This window comes from Myotis myotis, unplaced genomic scaffold, assembly GCF_014108235.1.
Source record: "Myotis myotis isolate mMyoMyo1 unplaced genomic scaffold, mMyoMyo1.p scaffold_m19_p_19, whole genome shotgun sequence".
Lineage (NCBI taxonomy): Eukaryota > Metazoa > Chordata > Mammalia > Chiroptera > Vespertilionidae > Myotis > Myotis myotis.
The window spans coordinates 23022965-23047701 of record NW_023416323.1 but is presented as its reverse complement, the minus strand read 5'-3'; the positions used below and the strand labels follow the sequence as shown (position 1 = coordinate 23047701).

The 24737-nt window shown below is 44.1% G+C and overlaps 1 protein-coding gene across 1 annotated transcript in view; it reads left to right on the top strand.

Moving 5' to 3' along the window:
• The window catches only part of WWOX (WW domain containing oxidoreductase), a 930714-nt gene that overhangs the window by 48354 nt on the left and 857623 nt on the right, over positions 1-24737 (top strand). The window lies entirely within an intron of this gene.

Genomic DNA, 24737 nt, shown 5'->3' with positions numbered 1-24737 from the left:
CCCTTTAAAGGTGTGACATTTGATCTGAGACCTGAATATAGTAAAGAAGTAAGCTCTGCCAATGCCAGGGAAATACTGTTTTTAAAAAAAATATATTTTTATTGATTTCAGAGAGAGAGAGAGAGAGAGAGAGAGAGAGAGGGAAACATCAATGATGAGAGAAATCCATTGATCATCTGCATGATCCCTACTGGGGATCAAGCCCATAACCCAGGCATATGCCCTGACCAGGAGTAGAACTGTGACCTCCTAGTTCATAGATTGATGCTCAACCAGTGAGCCATGCCAGCTGGGCAGGGGAAATGCTTTTTAAACAATGGGAACAGCATGTGGAAAAACAGAAGCAGGAACATGCCTGGAGGATTCAAGGGTCCACAGGGAGGCTAGTGTGTCTGGGGCCAAGGGGAAGGGGGGAGATTGCAGGGATGCTCCGAGGGCCTCACACAGGGCCTCAGAGACAATGGTGAGGGAGATATTCGGGGCTTTGAGCCCAGAGTGACACAGCCTGAGTCATTTTTTTAACATGATCACTGGGTGCCGGGGGTCTTGTCTAACATCTCAAAGGGTTCAGGAATCTGGAGAAGGGGCTGCTGTAAATTATTAAAGAGTCTAGAGGCGAAACATAATTTTGGAAGGCATTTTGGGGAGCCAGAGAAGACTTAGCTAAAGGAACCAAGTTCTTTCATCTCTCTGGACCCCTTGCTTTTTATTAACACAAATTGTCCTAAAGCAAGGTAGATATACATTTCAAAGGCAAGGTTTAGTATACAGAATCCATTGTCAGATTGGGGGAACTGCCTACAGCTGTTCAGGTGTTTGGCCAGTAGGAGGCAATAACATGTAGATTGAAATGCCCTCAGCTGTCTGGCAGCAGGCAATCATCTATGCAAATCTTTAGGTGTGGGGAAATGACCTTAGCCATTTCCAGCAGGCAATCCTCAAGGTTCCATCAACCTTTTGATGAAACTTCTTGCATTTATGACATGCTGGTATTAGCTTCCGGCAACTGGGCTTTGGTGTGACGTATAGACTGAGTTCATTTATTCAATTATGACTTATTTACATACTAGAGGCCGATGCACAAAATCTGTGCAAGAGTAGGCCTTCCTTCCCTGGGCTGCTGGCATGGGCTTCCCTCTGGCACCCGGGACCTGGGCTTCCCTCTAGCACCTGGGACCTGGGCTTCCCTCTGGCCGCTGGCAGGCACCCAGGACCTGGGCTTCCCTCGCAGACTTGGCTTTGTCTGGAAGGTCGTTCAGAAGGACGTCCGGTCTAATTAGCATATTACGCTTTTATTATTATAGACTAGAGACCTAGTGCATGAATTAATGCATGGGTGAGTTCCCTCTGCTTGGCCAGCGATCAGGGCTGATTGGTGCCGTCTCGCCCAGTCCTGATTGTGGTCGATTGGGGCCAGTGGTTTGCGGGGAGGGACTGCGGGAGCTTGGCCAGTTGTGGGAGGTTGGCTGTGTGAGAGCACTGACCACCAGGGTGAAGCTCCTGCATTGAGTGTCTGCCCCGAGCGTCTTCCCCCTGGTGGCCAGTGTGCGTCATACCTACCAGCTGGTCACCTGGTCGTCTGGTCGTAAGGGTTGCTTAGGCTTTTATATATATAGATTCATGAAATGCACCATGGTCTTAGGTACTGGGGCCTACTGTTAAGGAAAAACAGATGTTACCACTATCTTTGTAGAACTTTCAGCTCACAGTGAAAGACAGATTTAACTTGAGAAATATAAGCCTCAGTGTAAACTTGAAATAATGTCAAGTGGTACTGTGAATTATGTGGTACTCCAAAATGGAGAATAGCGCCAGGGAGGTGGGGGTCGGGGGCATTCAGAGCCCCCGAGAAAGAAGTAATTGAGCTGAGATCTCAAGAACGACTAGGGGGTCCCTAGCCAGTTTAGCTTGTTGGATAGAGCGTCGGCCTGCAGTCTGAAAGATCCCAGATTCGATTCCGGTCAAGGTCATATATCTGGGTTGCGGGCTCGATCCCCAGTGGGAGGCGTGCAGGAGGCAGCTGATCAATGATTCTCTCTTATCACTGATGTTCCTATTTCTCTCTCTCTCCCTCTCCCTTCCTCTCTGAAATCAATAAAAAGATATTTTTAAAAAAGAATTTTTCTTTCAAAAAAGAAAGAAAGACTAGGGGGAAGGTGGGAGAAAGGTCACACTGGGCAGAGGGAATAGGAGGAGGAGGTGGCGGAGGCGATGACAGTCACGTAGCTGGGAGCAGAGTGTGAAGGGGTTGGATCATACCTGCCAAGACTGTTTTCGTTTTCTGGACACTGTGGAAGATTTCTTGCCATCTGAAGAAGTAGACCATGGTTTGTTTAAGAGAATGTCTGAGGTTCTGGACTGAAAATTTATGAAAGTCAAGAAAAGGAAGATTTGTTTCTGCTTGAAAAATTCTGTGTATTTCAAATGAACTCTTATCCTAATCTCACCTGATTCATTATTTGGGATTAAATTAAATATACAAAACAGGGCCCTGTAATTTGTAGAATTGTATACAGTGAATAAATGGTAATATATGCATGTGGTTTATATCTTCATACAATATGGGGTGGTATTAAGTAAAAAGTGAAAGCCCCTCCCAGTCCTTCTCTTGGAAAGTAAATATTATTAACCATTTCTTGTGTATTCTTTCAGATAAAGGTTGTATGTACTTGCACACACACACACAATATACTTTGATTATTTTTTACTTAATACTATAGATCTTTTCTTATTTTCCTCATTTTCTTATCTACCTCATTGTATTTAACTGCTGTGTAATAGTCCATCATCTTCTTATGCTGTGATTTATTTAACCAGTCTCCCTTTTTGAAGGATATTTGGGTTGTTTTCCTTGTTTTGCTATCCCAGCTGATGCTATCTGTAAGGTCAGTCTCTCTTGCATTTTCATTCAAAATTGGGTCTCACCTATGGTGCAGTGAGCATTCTTGATGCATACTTTGTGAGTACAGTCAGAGGGCAGACCCATTGATTCAGAGGCATATTAAGTTTTTGAAAGGTCGGGGGCTGTTTCTCAGTGCGTCATCTAGTGTGGTTGTGCCGGTTTCTATCCACACTGTCACTCTAGAAGAGTACCTCACACGACAGAGTGTCCAACTTGTGAAACTTTACCCATTGATGTTGTATTTAAATTAGAGAAATAAGTCCAGTGACCCTAGTGATGCTGCAATAACCATGTTATACAATAATGTTAATATTGAAACCAGTCTTGGAAGATAATGCTAAACACAATTATTTATGCATTTTAAACATTGTCTTCCTTTTTCACAGTCATTTGTATCAATCCCATTATAACTACTGTTTGATGCTCAGAGGAAGAAATTCCTGGATTTGCCCTAATCAACTTTGGGTCTTTGGCAAATCTCTCAATCTATTTGCTGCCTCAGTTTCCTCATCTCCAATGAGGAAGGTTGAATGGGATGATCTCAAAGACCCACCATTTAGTTAGTTGTTTTTTTTTTAAGCCTTAATTGGGTGGGTACCTGTGCATCAGTTTCAGAGGACAGACTTTATCATTGTATAGTTTTATTCTACCATATAGTAACTTGAGGTCAACCAGCAAATAGTACTCCCAGAGAGAGAATTACCCCAAAATATTCACTGCCAGGGACGTGAGAAAAGGAAATGGCAACAAAAACAAAACTAATACTCATATGGCAGAAATGTTTCCATCAAATTTTATAGGTTGTAGATTGAAGAAACTGAACCCTTTTACCATCTCTCTCATCTGATCGGGTATTCTCTGTGAACCCCATTGTACCGTGTTCCCTATCCCCCCTGGTTTGTGGAATGGAAGCTCAAATTTGGCACTGAAAGCTGTCATGACCGTTTCATATCATGGCACTATGAACACAGTGCTGAGCGTGCGAGAACCTCCCTCGGCAATCTTTTGAGCTGGGGTTTCAGGCCCTCACCCCACTTCCCCACCCGCGATATGTGCTGGTCCGGTTGCCTTCAGGCCCTTCCTTACCTCATTTCTGCTAAGGAACCTTATCTGTGACATCATTAAATAGCACCTTCTTGTGTTTCTCAAGGGCAAGTTGATCTACTCTGGTTTTCCCAGCTGCTAGCCAGCTTAAGCTCGTTCACACTTTATTTGGAATGAATCCTATCAGTATCGGAACTGGGATCGCACTGCAACATATTGGTACCTCCCGGGAGGTTCTCAGAACGATCCAAAGTTTTTTGTTGCAGCAAAAGCTCACTCAGGAGCCTTTAGGCCGTTTGGCTCAGCCTTGGCTCGTACGTGCCGAGGCTCCCGGGCAATCAGCTTGGCTCAGGAGATGGAGTTTGTGCTTCCTCCCCCAGCTTGTTCTTCTGTGCCTGGCCCTTCTCTGCCTGCCTTCACTATCCATTCCCAGAATCGCTCTGTTCCAGAGCGCTCCCATCCCCTCTGTGCCGGGGAAATGTTACGCACACCCTCCTTGGGGTCCCCAAGAACCACCTCTTATTGTGTCTCTGTCATGTGCTGTGTCCTGGGCAAGACACTTCATATCCTTATTCAGGAGCATGCAAATTCCTGGTTTTCTCCACTTTACAGAAGAGCCAATGGGGGGCTCAGGAGGGTGAGGAGACCTGCCCAGAGTCACGGAGCTGGTGAGCACAGCTCCTGGTGCGTCCACCTGTCCTCCAAACCCAAAGTCCATCTACTCCACCCCACGGCCTGGCTTTTCTACCACATCCAGCATCATACATGTTTATTACCTTTCAGGCGTTGCTTTCAAAATTGCTAGGTACTATTTGAGTGATTAGTTTCAGGATTAATCTTATTTCTCAGATGAAGCTACTCTGACATACCTTATTGTCCCAGACAAAACATTTTCATTGAAAATGTCCTTTATAGAGTTCTCAAACCACTTTTGGGGCAGTCCAGCTATTTAGTAAAATGTAACTGAAATGGAAACACATTCCATATGGAATTATATTAAGAGCTGAGATATAATTACTGCTACTAATAATGATTTCATGGGAAAAGGCCCTCCTGCTGAGATGTTTTGGATGCTCCAAAGTTGGAAATAAGAGAAGAATTGAAAATAATTAAAATTGGATAACATGGACACTGCAGAAGTAAACCACCCTCCTAAAGGGCCAATCCATTAGCATAATTAAAGAAGGAGGGAGGATGGATCTATCAGCCCCCAATCGTATTTGAATGAAGTGTCTCTGGAAATGGCGTTCCTGCCTATGTAAGCAGTCCACCATCCTAGGTGTGTGCCCTACCTGATTCACACCCTAAGTGTGTTGCAGGCGAGTGTCCCTGACTCTAAGGCAAGCACCTACTATTTTTCTCATTATTCCAAGGAGTCTGTAAGTCTGGCCAGATAGGACATTTGTAGTTTATCTTCCTATTTTCAGGATGGAGTGGATTCTCTTTTACGTAGCAGCATGTCTGAATGTTGGGATTTCATGTGCCTTCTCTAAGTCTGGGACACTGACAGGTGTGGTTTTACTGTCCTTGACTCGGTATTTACCGGAGTGGGGTTTGGCTGTTGCTTTTAATGGATGTCTGGCACATCTCCCTCTCCATGCTGAGATCGGAGGATCTCTAAGGGAATTGTATCGAAATGCACGTTAGCAGTCACAGCAAGACCCCCCATCCCAGTGTAGGGCTCTTGAAAGGCCTCAGTGGGGCTCCCAGTTCCCCTTCCCTCTCACCTTATTACAGTCTCTAAATTTTAGATTCCTAAGGCGTGGGGTCTAAAACTTCTGGTCCTGGGGAGGAATGAGGTTGAATAGAGCAGGAGCAGACAGGCCTGAGGGATCCCATGCAACTGCTAGTTGTATGCAGGCGGAACAGACTGGGGTGGAGGTGGGGATCAGATGAGGGGAAGGGATCACTTTTGGTTCCCAGTCTGCCTCCCTTTTGCCAGGCCTTTATTAGATCTGCTTATCATGTAGAGAGCCAAACAGGAAGTGGAAGAGAGCTCACCTGTGTGGCTGCCCACCTGTGAAATGCGGGCCCAGTGACTGTTCTGAAGCTAGCATCTACTGGGGATTGAGGTAACCAATGGGCTTGGTGGAAATGGGCTGATGGCAAGAGGTGCTGGTAGCCCTTCCTTGGAGTTATTAGGAGACCCACTCCTAATTCCCCAGAATGCGTCTTACACCCATTCCCCTGTCAAAAGGGAGGCGTGCCCCAAGTGTGTTGAGTTTGGTGTGGTTTGGTCCCCGAGACCGACTTGGAGCCCAGTCTTTTCCGACCTGTCTTTTATTTGGCCTAGACTTCAGGTCATCCCAGAGACTGGTGAGGATAAATTCCTTCGGCCAGGGCAGCCCAGAGGAGACTCAGCTCAGCTGCGCGTGTTTTCTCGTGGGCGTCTCACTGAGAGATCCAGGGGCCGTGCCGGGGGCAGGCTGGGTGGGCTTCCAGAGACCTCCTGCGCACCTGCTGCTTGTGGCGGGCAATTCCTCTCCAGTTGATAACAACTGCTCTACCATGCGCTGCGTTAAAATGGCAAAGATTAGAAGCAGATACAACCTATGAGCTCGAGCAAGTTTCTTAATGTCTCTAAACCTTTATTTCTTTATCTGTAAATTACAAATACAGGAGATAGAGTTGGCTGTACGTATTGAATGCATTGACTGTACGTGTGCTTAACACATTGCTGGGAATAGGTTAAGCATTTAATTAAATGTTAGCTGCTGCTGTTAATAATAATAATAGTAATAATAATAGTAATAATTTCTTATTCATACATGAGAGTACAGAGTGATGCTTACTTTTCTTAACTCTCCAAGTAGCTGAAGAGGAGCTGTAGGGAGGATGTTTATCATCAGCGTGATGCCAGTGGAGCTGCCGTGAATTACTTTTCTGTCTTCATCTGTCTGGACTCCTACATTTTAATAGATGTGTATTTAGTTTGTTGATTAGTATTTTCCAGTGGAGCTCATATTAGCACTCAACTGTCATTTGAAAAGCCATCTTAATTATTTATGTGATTGCTTTTTCTTTTGTATTTACAAAGAAATACACTTTGCATATATTTAAGAAAGATGATTAAGGGATCAGTCATCAGGAACAGCAAGCAACGGTTTATATCAAAATGGCTATTGAGAAAGCAAGGAGATGAGGGGTAAAAAGAAAAGATTTATTAGTCAGAGATAATGGAATATCCATGCGTTAGAGAGACCACATGCTCTGTTGATTGTGGCCACATCGTTGGATGCTGGAGAGACTGAAGTGCTGTAATTATTCTCGTTGTCAATACAGTTGATAGCAGGTTTATTTATCCAGTTGGAGTGAAGGCATGTAGAAAGCTGACAGTATTATGTCATATTGCAGTTTTGTTGATTAACATGGAGAATAATGATTTTAGTATTATTTTCAGCTATGGAATTCTACCAGTAGATACCAGCCGGTGTGTTAGACATGTGGCTGAGACACTGTGCTGTGCTTTCAATAGATATGAACACCCTGCATTTTCATGACATGATCTTAAGCAGTGATGGGGTAGAATGTTGAGTAATAAATTACTTGCGCCTTTAAGAACAAATGGAGAAACCCAGCTAATTTTAGGCTCCCTCAAATCCCTTCAGTGACTTTGTGATCTGGGATAGCTTTGATGTTGGCAGGAATTTCCCCCAATCTCCTTTGATAATAAGAGCTAGAATCCCATAATTTGCCATTACAGATTGAAGACCCTAAGGGTGATGCCTTCTTTTATGTGATGCGTGTGTTGTGGGGAGATGGGCAGCACGTATTGTGGGTAATTTATAAGCCTTATGCCTGTCTAAGCTGGTGACTTGTCTTGGAAAAGATGATCACTATTCAACACATCACAAGTTATAGGGCTCATCCCCACTGTTTTGAATGATCTTTAGCTAAACAAAAATATAAAAACTATTAATATTATTAATAGTTATAGATTATTGGGAAAAGTTCATCCTAAATCCACTGTTAGATTTGTTCCTCATTTCTTTGCTTTAAAAATTGTTTTTATGTATAGTATTGGATTTTCAATAAATAAAGTGTGATATCAACAAGTCTGTGAACCAGCAAGAACTATGTTAACCACTTGCTTCAATCAATAAGCGCATACACATGCAGACAAAGGTAAAGATAAACCTCTAGAGTTCTCCCTTGGGACATTTTCGTTCACAAAAATGTCCTATTATTATGGTCATCTGTGGTGGGGTTAGGTATTGATAGATGTCTCTGTACTAGGCACTGTGCTGAGCATTTCCCAATGAAATATTTATGTGTTAGACCCATTTTGCAGATAAAGCACTGGAGGCTAGAAGAGGGGAACAGGCTTGCCTGACCTCACACAGCTGGGAGCTATGTGGCAGGTCCAGGATTGGAAGTCATATTTTCTCAACCCCAAAGCTGTCTTGTTACTCAATCATGTGTGTTGTGTCAGAAGACCAGCCCCTCCTTTTCAAGGATTTAGCCCAGGATTATATTCAGAGAGATTTGCATGTTTATGTATGACTATTTCTCTGTTCGTGATCGGAGGCGACCTGTGGTTCCCTAGGAAAGAGAGCTTCATGGGTGGCTTTTTGTAACCTGATGGAGTTGATGGAACTCACCAAAGGGAGCTCCTTCCTTCCCAGACTTCCACTTCAAGTGACGTGGAGTGTATGTACTGTTCTACTTAAGTTGGCTATTGACCTTTCTTGTCACAGGCCCACGAAAGATTCTTTATCAGATAAATTATTCACCCCCCTCGTAGACATAATTGGTTGCTAAAATATTCTGAGTTTTCTGTGTCTCCAGAATGCCTAAAACTTGTGCTTAGTACTTAACCTGTAAGATTTCCATTTTATTTCTCATTGTGAAAAATCTGCCTTGACCTAATCTTGAGTGTTATTCATTGTTCTTTGATCACTGTCTCTGTGTGTTCATTTTTTTTTTTTCTGAGGCCACCGTTCTCAGTCTTGAACGGTATCTTTCAAACTTTATATTCACTGTAACCTTTGTATAACGAGGGTTGTGATTAACCGCAGAGCTGAGAGTGAAAGTCAAGCCTAGGTGGCCGGCTCCAAACCATCACTCCCAATCATGTGAAACCCAAAGCAGACGCATCCTTTCATTGCTAGGTGGTCCCCCGAGTTCTTATTAAGCAATTTTAACATAGTTTGAAGAGACGGATTTCATCTTCAGATGGTGTTCAGCCAATGCTGAAAGACCTGCTCCTGGCCACTAGGCATTTAGGCTCTGTTATTTAAGAGGGAAAAATGTGCTAGAGACTGTTTTTCATATTTATTATGGGGCATTTACAGAGAATCTCACACGTAGCAGGTGTTAGATTAACAGAGAGGAGAAACACTCCCTGTGCCAATAAAACCTCGTACATAAGGACAAATAGAGATGCAGCTGTGGACGAGGCGGCCAGTCTCAGAACAGGGCAGCACATACTGCAATTGGTTAAGGTTTATTTTAAGCAAATGTCTAAACTGGACAACTTTTTCACTTATAGGGAGGCAGCCGAGTGGAGTCGAGGTAGCAGAAGCTTTGGAGTCAAACAGAAGTGGGATTGAATCCTAGTTTCCATATGTGTCCCTGCGTTTCCCTGGGCAAATTCGGTCGTCGCTTTGAACCTTTATTTATTTATCTGCAGAACGGTGCTAATAGCAGCTCTCAGGGTCAACAAAAGGATGAAGTAAAAAACACACATGCGCTCTTGTGCAGCCATATTTTCTCTGCACTAGGTACTATGCTGGCACATAGCGAGGCTCTGAGGACGGCAGCTCATGGAGCGGCCGAGTTGTTCAGCACAGATCCCCAAGGTGGACTCAGAAATTTTCCTGGGAAGTGTTTCCTCCTGCTCTTCCTCCTCCTCCCTCCCCTCCCCTTCTTCCTCCTCTTCTTCCTCTTCCTCTCCTTCTCCTTGTCTCCTCCTCCTCCTCTTCCTCCAAATGACCAGAGTACTTGGAAGTAGACAAGCCGCTTTTCATCTTCCCATCAGTGTGTCAGTTAATACTGAGATGAGCTGAGGTCAGGAGCAGGGGGCTCCTCCCATTGCCATGGGGCAGAGAGATGACTGTCTGCCTCTCCTGTGCCCGTGCCCTGATGTGGAGATGGCTGGTCTGCTGCAGAGGCTGGGGTTAGTGCAGAGAGATGTGCAGCTGGCAGAACCAACTCTGTGTCCCCAGGGGACTCACCTGGCACGAGTCCCTGCCTCCTAGCCAACTGGGGGATGCGGTTGTGGCTAGGTTTTGAAGACAATGAGAAAAGGAAGCCTTAGAAGTGGCTATGGTTTAAAATCTGTCCGTAGGTTCTTTGGTACCCTCCATTTAAGACGTGGAGCTGGATCTTCTTCCCCTTGAATGTGGGTTGGTCTTAGGGACACTCTCAATGCGTAGAATGTGGCAGAGATGGTTATAACAGGAACGGTCATAATAGGCACGCCTTTCCTCCTTTCTCGCTCTCTTGGATCACTCACTTGGCAGAAACCAGCTGCCGTGTTGTGCAGATGCGCAAGCATCTCTCACATGGAGAGGCCCACGTGACCAGGGACTGAGGCCTCCATCCAGAAGCCTGGTGCGTGAGCCCTCCTGGAGCCCTCCAGCCGAGTCAAGCCTGCCTGTGACTGCTGCTGACAGCTTGACGGCAACCTCATGAGACACCTCAAGTCAGAAACACTGAGAATTCCTCACCCATAGGAACTTGATGAGATCTGAAATGCTTACTGTTGAAGCCACTACACTTTGGGGAACTTAGTTATGTGGCCATGGGTCATGGCCTCAAGGGGAGAAGGGTCTCAGAGAAACTGGACAGTGAGTGAAAAGGACAAGACACACGGACTCACCCAATGATCACCTCTAAATGCAAGGCATCTTAAGGTCGTAGGGTTGCATCAGCCACCTGGGTCCCCTTGTCTGACCTCTTATACAGCTTCCCTGGACAGAGATCATCTGGTTTCCAGTGAAGGCAGAGTCTTCCTCCGAGCATCTTATCCCCTCCTGCCCAGTTCTGCCCTCCACGTTCCACTGGGCCACCTTCTCATCAGAACCCGACTAGCACTCACATCTCTCAAAGGCCCTAAGTGATGACTCCAACATTGTTGAAGACATCAGGTTACTAAAAGGTGGCAGTGAGGCCGGCCCCCTCATTTCTCTGCACCCTCTGCCCCTCTTTGACACTGGAGCTGGGGTGTGTATGGTAAGCGTGGCAGTGGGGAGAACTCCACCTGCTTTGGTGTCCTTCCCAGGCCGCGGAGTCAGAGCCCAGATCCGCTTTGCCTTCCCCAGAGGCAATGAGTCAGTGCGAATGAGGAGCACAGCCTCCTTTTAAATGACTGAAGAACGTGCCTTCATTTACCCAGGCATTCTCAGATTCTAATTGTTCCAACTACAGTGCAATCTGTACGCGGGGTAGCTGGGAGAGACTTCAGTGCATCTTTGTAATGGCTTTGTTGTTGTTTATTGAGAGGGACTAATTAACTTTGATTATTGCACTAATATTATGGCACTTTGACAGCCCTTCAGATTTACGACTCTGGGAAAATAAACAAATGAAATGCAGGTGCTGGAGCAGAAAGAATAAGTTATTACTGAACTTTAATTACTTGGAATGTGTAGCCAGGAGAGAATTAGTTGATGAATTACAGGATGCTTAAGATCTACACCAAATTGTAAGCAATATGAAGGTAAAAATGAAAAGGGGGGCGGGGAGGGTGCTATTTTTAAGGCAGGGAAAGGTAAGACCCATCTAGTAATGGTCTCAGTAGTGTCCCATCGATTGATCTCTATGTCAGGAATGAGGAGGAGGAAGATTAGGAAGTCTGAGCAAGATACATAGGAGCAGCTATCCTAGTCATCTAGTGAAGCTACACCTGACGGGTGGCCTTGCTAGACTCTGTCCAGAAGGGATCAGGCCTGGCTCCTGAGGGGGCAGATTGGAGCCTCAGGCTGGCCTTGGTCCCTTCAGTTCTGGGGTGCCTGCTGTTAGCACTTTTCCTTTTCAGAGGCTGCCGTTTTCATTCCCATGAGAGCGCTGCCAGCCTCCAGCCCAAGACTGTCTCTATTTCTCATTGCAACGTATAACTGTGGCTCCAGATCTTTGTGGCCAACCAGGCCCTTCCTTTCATATCATTTACCCACCATCTGGAACCTTCTGGACCCCCCTTCGTGATGATGGGGACTTGTGGAATAGGAACCCACATCAGTGTTAGACCTAGCCAGACCCTTTCACAATGGGGAGCTCCCCAGAATGCTGCTTAGAAACAAGTACTAGTACATAGGGGTCGTTTCAGAATTGCCTTCTGTTTGGGATGGTTCACGGCTTGTCTGATGTGTAAATGTGGATAACAGAGCTGGTTCAGTGCTTACTTTCAGCTCTGGGTAACCTTGCATTTTCAGTGGAAATTCTGGGGAGCCTGGCAGTGATGTTAGTGGTTGCAGTCAGATTGCAGGCTTGAGCCACTGCTGACGGCGTCCTTGCAGACCTACTAGCACAGATGGCTTTGGGAGGCCTCAAAGAAAAGCAGATGTAATTCTACACCACTTTAAAGTATATGTTGAAAATAAAGTTCTTTTCAGTCACATATGACCTATGAGGCTTTGCAGAACTCTTTTAGCCATTACTTTTAGGGGCTACAGTAAAAATGTGAGCCAATTTATGCAAGAATAATATAATGATAAGTTTAGATATTAATTGGTGAGGTCGTTTGTCTTCGTGGGGAAAATTATGAATTAACAGATTACATTCAGGTATACTGTGCTTAAGAAACGGTAGAATTTTAGGATTGGGAAGGACTTTTTGAGATTATCTAGTTTCACTCCCCCATTTGACAGATAGGAAAACTGAGGCTCAGAGAGGGTAACTGACCTATCAAATGTTACTTAGATATTTATGCCTTATTTTGAGACAAATTATCATGCTGCTCTTGCTTACTGTGAAAAAAAAAGTGTGTATTTATTTTTTAAAAGAACAGAATTGCCTATAAGACAGGGATGGATAATTGTTTAATTCTCTTTCTTATTTTTATGATAGTAACAATGATTATAATGTGTGCCAGTCATTGTGCAAAAACACTTTAAATGGTATGATTCCTTGCTATAATTCCATTAATCTCTATGACAACCCTACTAGGTAGCTAAAATTATGAATCTTATTTTTAGATGATGATATTCGGCACAGAGAAGTTTAGGATCTTGTCCAAGCTCACACAGCATATAAGCGGCCGAGATTAAGTGCGGTAGGAGGACAGAAGCCGGGCCTGTTGTATTCCTCTTGGAATTTCCCCAGTGTGTAGCATAGTTCCTGGTCAATAGGAGGCATTTAGTAAATAATGACTGAGGATACAGTGAGGTTGACAGTTGAGCTTTGGGGATTATAACCCAGGCAGCAGTATCCCGTCACTGTGGGAAGGGGCAGTATGGTTTGTTTGTTTTTGGAAACCATACCAGCAGACGGGACAAATAACCAGATTATTTTCTAAAGTACTGAACTATGTAAGTTGATTTTCATGTTGCCTAAAGTGTCTTAAATTCTTTAACTACCTTCTAGCTTCTTAAAGAAGGAGTTGCTATTTTGTGGTATACATTGTGTCAAGCAAATTGCATTCTCTTCTTTAACAATTACTAATCCTTGCCCAGCTGATGTGGCTGGGTGGTTGAATGTTGTCTCATGAACCAAGAGGTCACTGGTTGGATTTCCTGTTAGGGCACATGCCTAGGTTGTGGGCTCAATCCCCCAGTAGAGGGCGTGCAGGAGGCGGCCAACTGATGATGTTTCTCTCTCATCCATGATTTGATCTCTCTATCCCTTTCCCTTCCTCTCTCTCTCAAATCCATAAAAACATTATAATCCCGATTTGGGTTATCTCAGTTAACCAGCTTCCCTGGCCATTCTGGAGAAGTGGGGGGTGGACTCATAAATCAACTCAATTTTGAAGGACAGTAAGTGGATAATTTTTGTAGAAAGATCAGTTGAAAAGGCAGAACCCAAGCGCAGAGGAGATCCGTGCAAGGGCCAATGGACGGACCCAGGAGGCTGCTGATCTAACCTGCCAGTGTGTGATCAAGAGAGATAAGGTGATCATAAATCAGTAACTGCTTTAAAAATTAAAAGGTCTGAGATGATGGCTAGGCTTTTGGCGGTAAATGTAGAAACCTTTTAATTCCCATTACTTAGGGTAGAAACCAGCTTGGGTTGGCTTTGCTTCTAAGGTTCCTCTTCCCTTTTGGTTAATAAGTAATTGTCCTGAAGGTTATTAAGGGAAATATGTACAGAAAGGGAAATATATATATGAGAGAGAGAGAGAGAGAGAGAGAGAGAGAGAGAGAGAGAGAGAGAGAGAGGCTCATGCACTCAATGAGAGATGGAGACCCAGAGGAGGGAGAGAGATCAAGGCACAAAGAAACAGAGAGGGAGAGATACTGGAGTGGGGGTGGGAGGGTGGGAGAAAGAGAGAGAGAGAGAGAGAGAGAGAGAGAGAGAGAGAGAGAGAGAGAGAGAGAGAGAGACATTTCTCAGGAATGTTTTTATGGAGCTTTATTGTGCCGGCCTCTGCACCATGGGTTTGATCACTGTTTTCAGCATTCTCTGATCATTTCTTGCTCAGAAAGGAGGAAATTAGAATTGTTGAGCTATGATTTGTTTTAATCAGAAAGAAATTGTCTAACATAAATCTCCTTGTGAGAGCTGGAAAAGCCCTAAAGCGGCCAGGAAAGAAAATATCAATACTTTGCAAAGGAGGAATGATTGTTCCAATTCGTGGCTTAATTGACTTTAAGCCTTAATGAAACTCAGGCCAGAGCGGGCTGCACGCACTTCGTGCTGGGATCAACAGTGAAACCTACTCGGGGAGAGGAGCAATTTCGGGTGGTTATTTGGTTCTCTGCTCTTGGTGCCGTTTTCTAATTGAGTGTGGCTACCTAATACCAGGGAGCAATTTTTTTTCCTATGAAGAGAGTAAATCCTTTTTCTGACTAACACTGTAATTTATTTTAAATTACTGCTTTTTCTATTGGAAGCATTCATTTATGTTACATTATCATTCCCCTAGTGAAATTTCACTGATGCTTTATAATTAAATATAGATTTTTTTTTTTAAAAACCATATAGTATATAGTTTAAATTTATAAGTGGACAAACTGGGGGTATATGAAGACTTTATTTAGGAAGAGTAAGTAGCCCATCTGGTCACCATGATGGCTGCTGGAAAGGATGCATTTAGCATCAGTGAGTCCCTGTTCAGCTCCAGGCATTTGGAAGGGATGCTAACACTTGCTCACTCCATTAATCTAAAAGGATCAAGCGGTGAAATACGTTCAGTGGGTATAAGCAACAGGCTTGGGATTCTGTCTGCCTGAGTCTGAATCCTGTTTCTGCCACATATGCACCCGGTGACCGTCTCTTCTGGTTGCCTCAGTATCTTTGTTTGTACAATGAGGATAATAGCACCAGAATCATAAAGTTGTTGTGAGGATTAACCGAAGTCCTGCCCATAAAGTGCTTAGAATGGCATCTGGGTTCTTAATAGGCGCCATACAAATGCTAGCAATGATAAAGATAATTGTTTGGGGTCCCCGTGTCATCTAGCCCCTCCCTGCCTGTCCAGGCTCATCGCTGACCATCTCTTCCTTGTTCCACCTGCATGTCAATCTCATTGCTGTTCCCAAACCCTTCAGTCTCTCTGTGTCTTTGCCCAGAACATTTCCTCTGCCTGCAAGGACCTCAACCTAACCAATGCCTCCAAACCCTGTGAGCGTTGGTCCATGGGTGCCTTTCCCACAAAGCCGTCCTGGACTGCTCTTCCCTCTCTCCTGCCCACCTCCCCTCCCTTCTGTCAGCATATAGTCTGCAACCCTTTTCTTCGGGTCAGGTTCTGGGGACAAGGAAGTGACTAAAAAGGCAAAGGTTCCTGCCTCCAAGGAGCTTATAGTCCACATTTTGGTGTTTTTTTAAAAAATATATATATATATATATATATATATATATATATATTTTTAAATATATTTTATTGATTTTTTACAGAGAGGAAGGGAGAGAGATAGAGAGTTAGAAACATCGATGAGAGAGAAACATCGATCAGCTGCCTCCTGCACATCTCCTACTGGGGATATGCCCGCAACCCAGGTACATGCCTTTGACCGGAATCGAACCTGGGACCCCTCAGTCCACAGGCTGACGCTCTATCCACTGAGCCAAACCGGTTTCGGCTAAAAATATATATTTTTATTGATTTCAGAGAGGAAGGGAGAGGGAGAGAGAGAGAAACATCAATGATGAGAGAGAATCATCCACCAGCTGCCTTCTGCATGCCCTGCACGGGGATCCAGCCCACAACTCAGGCATGTGCCCTAGACTGGAATTGAACGCGGGACCCTTCAGTCTGCAGGTTGACGTTCTATCCACTGAGCCAAATCAGCTAGGGCCACATTTTGGTTTTTAACTATGTATCCATCACAGCGCTGATCACATTGCACAGTGATTGTTTGCCTGTGGTCTCCTTATTAATCAACAAGCGTTTATTGGTATCTACTGTATGCCAGGTATCCCCCTAAACTCTGAGCATATGTGGATACATGGCATTGTCCTTGCCCTCAAGGTCTCAAGGTGTGGCAACAGATAGGTAAATTACTACTACTACTACTACTAATAATAATGATAACACTGTAGGACGTGTGTGTGTATTGTGTGTGGGCAGGGAGGAGGAGAGCAAGGCCTGGTTTCTGGCCTGAGCTCAGTGATACTCGGGCAGGAGCAGACGCAACGCCTGTGCTTCTCATCACTGTGGATGGTGTGGACCAGCTGGTTAGAGGTATGAAGGTGTTTCTTTGATGTCAACCTTCTGTTTCGTGGTTGTGAGCACAGATTTTGGAATCGGCCTGACAGGTTGGAGCCCTGGCTCTGTCATCTCCCAGTGGTGTGTGGACCCAGCCCAGTGCTCTGCCTTGTGCCTCTCTCTATCTCACCACGGAAAATGTGGATAGTGTATCCCTACCTCCTAGGATGCTTGTCGGGATTAGAACAGTGAAGGCTCGTGGCCCTCGCTCAGTAACACCTGCCAAGCACCGCTCACTGTGCTGGACCCTTCTGATGTTACCTTTCTGTGCCTGCGTGTCTTGGGTTCTCACCCATCAAGGCCTCCGACCTTGCCCTTTCCTACTAACAACTCCTCTGCCCACAGGGGCAGCCGCCTCGGTGCCAGGCAGAGCCTCAGCTGGGTGATTGCCTTCATGCTCAACCGAAGGCTCTTGCGGTAGCACCGGATTTTGTAGGATAGTGACAGTTTCCAGAAACCTCTGGTCTGTGAGCCAATTTGGAGAAAATGGAATCTTTCTCTGTGCTCTCGGCTCGCATCCTAACAGGCTGCACAAACACTCTGGACAGGCTTCAGCAACTTCACATCGAGGCCCCATCACAGCTCCGAAATGAAAACATCCCCCGTTGCTCCCTGCATGTGAAGCTGGAGTCTGTGCTTGGCACGGACCTCGGCAGTAGCAATAACACTTCCTCCCACCAGCTCGCAGGGCCCCGCAGAAGGCAGAGCCACTTAGCATGCTCAGTGCTTCTCCCTGTGAGCATAAAAAAAAGTAGGAGCTGTCAGGATCCCAAATGTTCAGATGCGCTTCCAGCTAGAGGTAGGATAGGTCTTTTGAAGTCTGCAGAGAAGTGGTTTCGTATTCAAATGTGTTGAGCGGGGCTGGGGCCCGCCATGGTCTAATGTAACCATTCACTGCATGGTTTCTCATCTCGTCCCAGAAACTGACTTCACAGCACCATGTTCATTTCCTCAGCAAGGACCCTTCTGTCGAAAGAGTCGTGAATGGGGTAACTGACAATGGTAAGGGTTTTATGATTTGTGGAGAATTCATACGTGAAAGAAAATGGGTGAATTAAAAATATTGAACAGCTTAGCTGGCATCCACATAGATGAATCATTGAGATCTATTTTCTTCCCCCTTCATACTATAAACATATGGCATGAATTTTCTGCTCTCATTACAGATGCTGAGAGAAGGCAAAGACAAATATTTATATTACATTCATGTTTTACAGTAAAAATACTGTTCGGTTTGTTTATACAGTTCCACTGTTCCAGTTTTTATGGTTGGTAATGAAACCACTGTAAAACCAAGCCTGGGTTATATAGCAGATGCGATAAGCCCTAACATTCAGGGAGATATCCAGGATGGAATTGTTGATGTCACACGTATGGAATCAACATCTGAATTATGGGTTAGGACAGGCTAAGCTATGCCGTAATAACAACCTTGGAATCTCTGGGGCTTAAAACCACAAAGGTTTATGTCTTGCTCCAACTACATTTCCATCATGAGTTGCTTGGAGGGCTCTGTTAGGAGGAGACCTCACTCAGCCACCAGGACCGGCAGCAGCTGCCTGGCGGGATAGCGGTAGAGGAAGAGGAGGCAGGCTGGTCCTGGCGCTGGCTCTGCAAGCCTGTGCTCAGAAGTGCTGTTGCCACATCCGCTCCTATCCCATTGGCCAGAGCAAGTCTCCTGGCCTCCCAGGGCTGGGAGGCTGACAACCCACCATGTACATAGGAGGTGGATAACTGATGTATCAGAGAATGGCCCTATAGACTTCCTGCCACAGTTACTCCAACCCTCTTTGTAGTTATTTAACTGGTATTTTATTTAAAATTTTTTAACAAATATATTTTTATTAATTTCAGAGAGGAAAGGAGAGGGAGAGAGAGATAGAAACATCAATGATGAGAATTATTGATTGGCTGCCTCCTGCACGCCCCATGTTGGGGATCAAGCCCACAACTCGGGCATGTGCCCTGACCGGGAATTGAACCATGACCTCCTGACTCATAGGTTGATGCTCAACCACTGAGCCATGCCAACTGGGCATTAACTGATATTTTATTTTTAATGCAATTTTGAATCCGAAGGGAACAGGAAATGCATCACAGACCTTCCTGCTCCCATGCCCAAACTGTTTTAAATTATATATATTTTTTATTGACTTCAGAGAGGAAGGGACTGGGAGGGAGAGGGAGATAGTAACACCAATGATGAGAGAGAATCATTGATTGGCTGCCTTCTGCACGCCCCCTACTGGGAATCAAGCCGCAACCTGAGCGAGCATGTGCCCTGACTGGGAATCGAACAGTTACCCCCTGGTCTCAGGATCCAGTCTCTTGTCCTTCCTTTGCCTCCTCTTCAGCAGAGTAAGAAAGGCTCAAATTACAGTAGAAGACAATCACTTTTCCACTCAGTTTTAAAGGAGAAAGGAATGGGTCCCCTTCATTGGGCATTTTGTGTGATCCTATAAACCAGGTGTTCTGTGAAATGCTCACAAGATCTAACTACTAGATTTTTTATTTTTTCCCCAAGGAAGAATCTCAGTAATTATGTTTGGAAATTTTGGAAACTATTTGTGTGTATGTGTTGGAAAGATTTTTACACAACAAGGTTCATTAGGTTTTTGATTCTGTGGCTGTTTAAAGTAGTCTTTCTTGATATGGGTTTTTGTGTCCTAGGATTTGTGTTCATTTCTTGTTGTTAAGGTGGAGGATAGTTTGTCATCCTTTTTAACATGTCAGGAGGCCATGGAGAAGCACCTGCATGCATTTTTTCCAGGCTCCCCGACCCAGGGACCCGAGCCCTATGTGATCCGTCTCTGTCATGGCCCTTTCCGCTTTACTGCACCCCATTGAAACATGATGCCTGGACGCAGACACAGTATTTCCCGGTTTACCTTTTTCTGAGGAAAACAGAAGGATTATGTCACCAGTTCAGTAGGCCATACATCAGTGTGGCATGTTGCACATTTTATTAATCTAGGAGTATGTTTTGCCTTTTCTCCCCCTAAAGAATGGAATCTTATTTGCAATGCTTGTTTTTCACCTAAGGATCTGTTGTGACTTTGGAAATCTTAAAACAAACAGTAGTTTTAAACAAAGTCAGTGGCCATTGGAGTCCCATGTGATGATAGACAAGAAACCTAATTTCTTTGAGTCTCAGTTTCCACATGCGTAAATTGAAGAGACTAATACTGATGCTTCTCATATGATTTGTTGTATTGAGATTCCAATGTTCAGTATTTGGTGTAGTGTGAGGCACATAGATGACATTCAATAAGCTTGAATTTTGTCCATATGATTAATTGTGTAATTATAATAAAAACAGATAAAGCCTCTACGCGTAAGACCCAGCATATATGGGTACTCATGAATGAGTACATTTCAGTTCCTTTCTCCAATTTGTTGAATGAGTGAGTGGATGAGTGAATGAATGAATGGATGAATGAATGAAAACTTGAATTCTTCAGCCTCAATTAGCCTTCTGCTTGAAGGCTGAAAGAAACTCTAAATAACTGTAATAAATTATGTAGAACCAAATCAGAAAATGAGTGAAACAATGTATGGAAGCTAGATACATTTTTATTATTTCTCTTTTTATTCCATTTTCTCCCTATGAGTCTTATTTTTTAGTATGAAATAAATAATTGGATTTAAACAGATTCCTTGGTAGATGTGGATGGTTTTTAGGGATTTAAGTGATGTGATGGGTGTTTCCCAGGCATTTAAGGCCTCCTAAGGCTTCCATTTCCATTAAGCATCATGGATGCATTCCAAGAATTTAATTAATATAACATCTCTTCATTCATTGTAATTCCTCACCAGGGTTATGAGAACTTGGGAGTGTTTAGTTTCTTATTCAGCTGATTAAAAGGTACTTCCTTTGGTTTTCCCAACTAGCTATTTTTCAAGGAATTCAGTAGTTATCAATGATTATTAAATCAACCCAACTAGAAGAATAAAATAAATTGATAAGAAGAGCTTTTATCCAGACATTGAATAGTTGTCTTAGTTGGGCAAAACAAAGTTTAAAGGGTACATATTGGAGTAACAGGGTTATATTTGAAAAAATCCAGAACAGTAGTACCATTATTTGGAAGTTTTAAAGAGCTAATATTAAAAAAAATAATAACAGCAAGTTGTACTTTATAGAATGGGCACTAAACTATGGGCCATTATGATATGGTCCCAGCTGAAAAGTCATTGGCTTATATAAGGTTATCAATAGGTTTATGGATGTTAAGATCCCTAGTGGATATTGGGGGGTGGAGGGTGGGAAGGTTGTGTCTTTTGAAATCATAGAAATGACTTTCCTTGGGGCCACTGGACAAAATGGAACCTACATGTGATGAAGTACAACACATCTTCTTTTTTGATTCCATGCTTGGCTAACCATAAAGATTGGATTAGATCCTGCTAAGACTTTGAAGAGGATTGGGGAGGGAGGGAGACAGAGAAGGAGAGCAGGGTGAGAGGGCAGGAAGAATTTGGAGGGGCAGGCAGAGGCTAGGTCAATACCAGAGTTCCTGACATTCCTGTACGCTGGTATTTGATTCAAGCCATGGCTCAGAGGAGGCAGTCATATTCAGGATGGAGTTGCAAGAGGCGGGTTTGGGGCTGAGCCAAGCCAGAATCAGGAGCAAGCTTGGGTTCTTAGGACCAGGAATAGGTAGATTTCAGAGGCAGGTTGTGACAAGTTAATGGGCAACATCAGGGTTTTGGTTCACCTGTGCAGTGGTGGCATCCCAGGAACCCTTGCCTATGGCAGCCTAGCCCCCATGGGTTTGCTCCTCATCCTTGCTTGCTGGTAGGCATCAGCATTTTTGCTGTTCTGATGACCTAACCCAGAGGTTACCCCATCTCTATCCTCTTTTTTGTCGGTGCAAGTTCATGAGGGATATGAAAGGCTGCCTGTCTTTGCAATAATGGTGGCTCATTTGTTCATCTTCAGGGCCAAGTGAAGAGGGTTACAGGTAGAGCCAATACACAGGGCATATAAAATTGGGACAATAGCCTTTAAATATATTTTTTGAGAAAAATAAAGGGGTCAGGAGTGAGTGGACAGCCAGTGGCTGACGTAATAATAACAGCTAAACCCCTCTCACCTTTTTGCAGGAGCTCTCTTCCCCATTGTACCTGTTGTCTTGTCCAGCACTTCTTCCCATTCCTTTATTAACACCTCCATTCTGGGGACTGTGGAAGTGAAGGTGTCATTACTCATTCACATGTACTAGTTTGGGCCCATTATGGTCCATCACACCCTAATCAAAGTGGTCCATCCAAGATGGGCACTTGGCCAGACCAGTCGATGGAGAAGATGTTCTCTTGTGTGTGGGACTGGGAGCTGGAGGGATGTTTGTACGGGCTGCTAGCGGCTATGGTTCCTGTTATCAGGAGACAGAATCAGAAAGGTGAAGGCAAGCTGAAATGAGAGAGAGCAAAAGAATTCCTTTGGCCAATGTCACCTCTGCCCTTGTCATATTACGGAGCTGATAAACCCCACATTGTGTGTGAGATAATATCTGATATGCTGGTGACTCTTTGGCTATGCCTAGTGGGTACTCTTACTCTCAGTATTCTCGCCTTTCACCTCCTCATGGCTGCAACTCATGCCATTCCAGTCAATTCTATTCTACACACTTGCTAGGAGCAGGACTTGGGCCCCATTTGGAGAGATTTGGCTTAGGTCCTGCATATTTTCAACGGCTGCCTATAGTCACACTGGTACTACAGGGGAAACATTGGTTCCTGGAGGCAGAACCAACTGGGTTGGATCCCAACTCTGTTTCTAAATGGATGTCCAACCTGAGTCAGATCATTAATCTCAGATGACACGGCATAGGGTTGTGAAGTGACTGCTGATGAATGGGAGTTCAGGACAAAGTGCCTTCCACATCACAGGGTTAGTATCCTTTACTTCCCTTTATGCTGTCCCCCAGCCACCGCTTGTTGGTATTTATTTTGAACCCAAGCCATCAGTCATCTGTTAACTACATGGCTTTATCAAGGGCCTTTACTTGGAGACTTTGGTCTTAAATGTCTGAACACTAAAGATGAAAACCAGCATTAAGGTTATATGTTTCATTTTTCACTCTCTTTTAAAGAGACAGCTATGGAATAAAATATGTTTTACATGCTCCCTTCCCAACTCTGTGATGAGGGCTAGATCAGACAATATGGGGCTCCCAGATCACTGGATTATCACCCATCACAGACAGTTGGCACCTTTGTGACGATTAGAATAAGGTCCCCTCTTCTCTTGAGGTCCACAGCTCCTCCGCTGGGCACACAGCCTGGTGAATGGAATGCAAGCTGCGGCCCAGCCCATCTTGACCCTTAGACCATTGCTGTTGAGTTAATTAGATGGGTGATCCTTCTTTAATCACAGGGAGAGGAGGTAGAAAAACATACCACACCAATTGAGAATAGCATGAGTTTCTATTATGTTTATTTGAGCTTTTAACAAAATGCTCCAAAACATAGCAATATGGTCCCAACATATAAAAAGCCTTCATTCAAATATCCTTGGATACCTGTTTTGTGCATATTATATATAACATCCCACCCACATGAATATGTTAATTCCATTTTATTAGTTTCAGTCCCCTTTTTCCCCTGTACACGATTTCTGTTTTATAGCTATAGTTTGGTTGAATTAACATAGATTTCCCACATGGGGAAGGTTTTGGGTGGGATTTATAGCAAGGCAGGTTCTTGATCCTTGGAAGGGATTGTTAACTGAGGTGGGATTTGAGAACAGCATTTTGGAGTGGAGCAAGGAGCAATGGAGGGTGCAAACTATATGGAGAAATAAATTAGAATAATTATTAGAGTGCTTCTCAGATCTTATAGGATATTTGATCATAGGAGTCACTTTCCAGGGGAGTGATAGACTGCTTATACTTGGAATACTTTAAAAATACATTTTCATTGATTTCAGAGAGAGGAAGGGAAGGGAGAGAGAGATAGAAACATCAATGACGAGAGAGAGAATCATTGATTGGCGGCCTCCTGCACGTCCCTCACTGAGGACTAAGCCTGCCACTCGGGCATGTGCCCTGACCCGGAATCAAATCGTGATCTTCTGGTTCATAAGACAATGCCCGACCACTGAGCCACACGAGCTGGTCTTGGAATGCTTTTATAATTAATATGTTTTGGTTATATTGAATGTATGACACAGATTCCTAAAATCAGATCATGAATACCCCAGAAATTGTATGGAGAATAACAAAGACAAGGCTGCCTATCTGTCTGTTTTTTGGGCAAGTTAGCTAGCCTTTGTTTCAGTTTCTTCATACACCAAAGGGAGACACAAATAGGCCTCAGGTCCCAGGACAGTGCTCAGCGCACAATGAGCGCTAAGTAATATCACTGGTTTCTTGTTGCTGTTTTCTAACTGGTGACTATTCATTACTTTGAAACTCTTATTCTAGATAATGGTGGTTATATTCTCTTCCTTGTCCATTCTGTGACAGTAACTATAAAACACGCTTTTTTTATCCATTAGGCGAGAATTTATTTATTACAGGTGTAGTGTTGTTATTGTTGAATATTTTGAATTATATAACTTAACGTGAGCAACACAGCTATGACTTGCCTTTCGTGGTAGAATAGAAATCTTCCTAGTTAACTGGCAAGGGTAGTGTATTACTTTTTGCTGCAGTAACAAGCAACCCTAAGCTCTCTAAGGCTTACGAAACATATGGGTATTTCTTTGCTCCTGGCACATGAGGGCTGGAGGTTGGCTATGGTTCTTCTGTCTTCGCTGGGCTTCCTGGGCTTCTCATTTCAGGCCTGTGAAGAGGAGCAGTCACTAGGGGCATGTTTTTGTCATGACTAAGGGCAGAAGCTCCAGGGACCTCTGTTCAGACATTGATGTACCTCATGTCTGCATCAAGTCTCATGGCCAAGACCAGCATCAGTGGGGCAGGAAAGTATATTCCACCTATAGGAAAACATGGCAAAGGCAAGGAAGGCACAATAACTGTG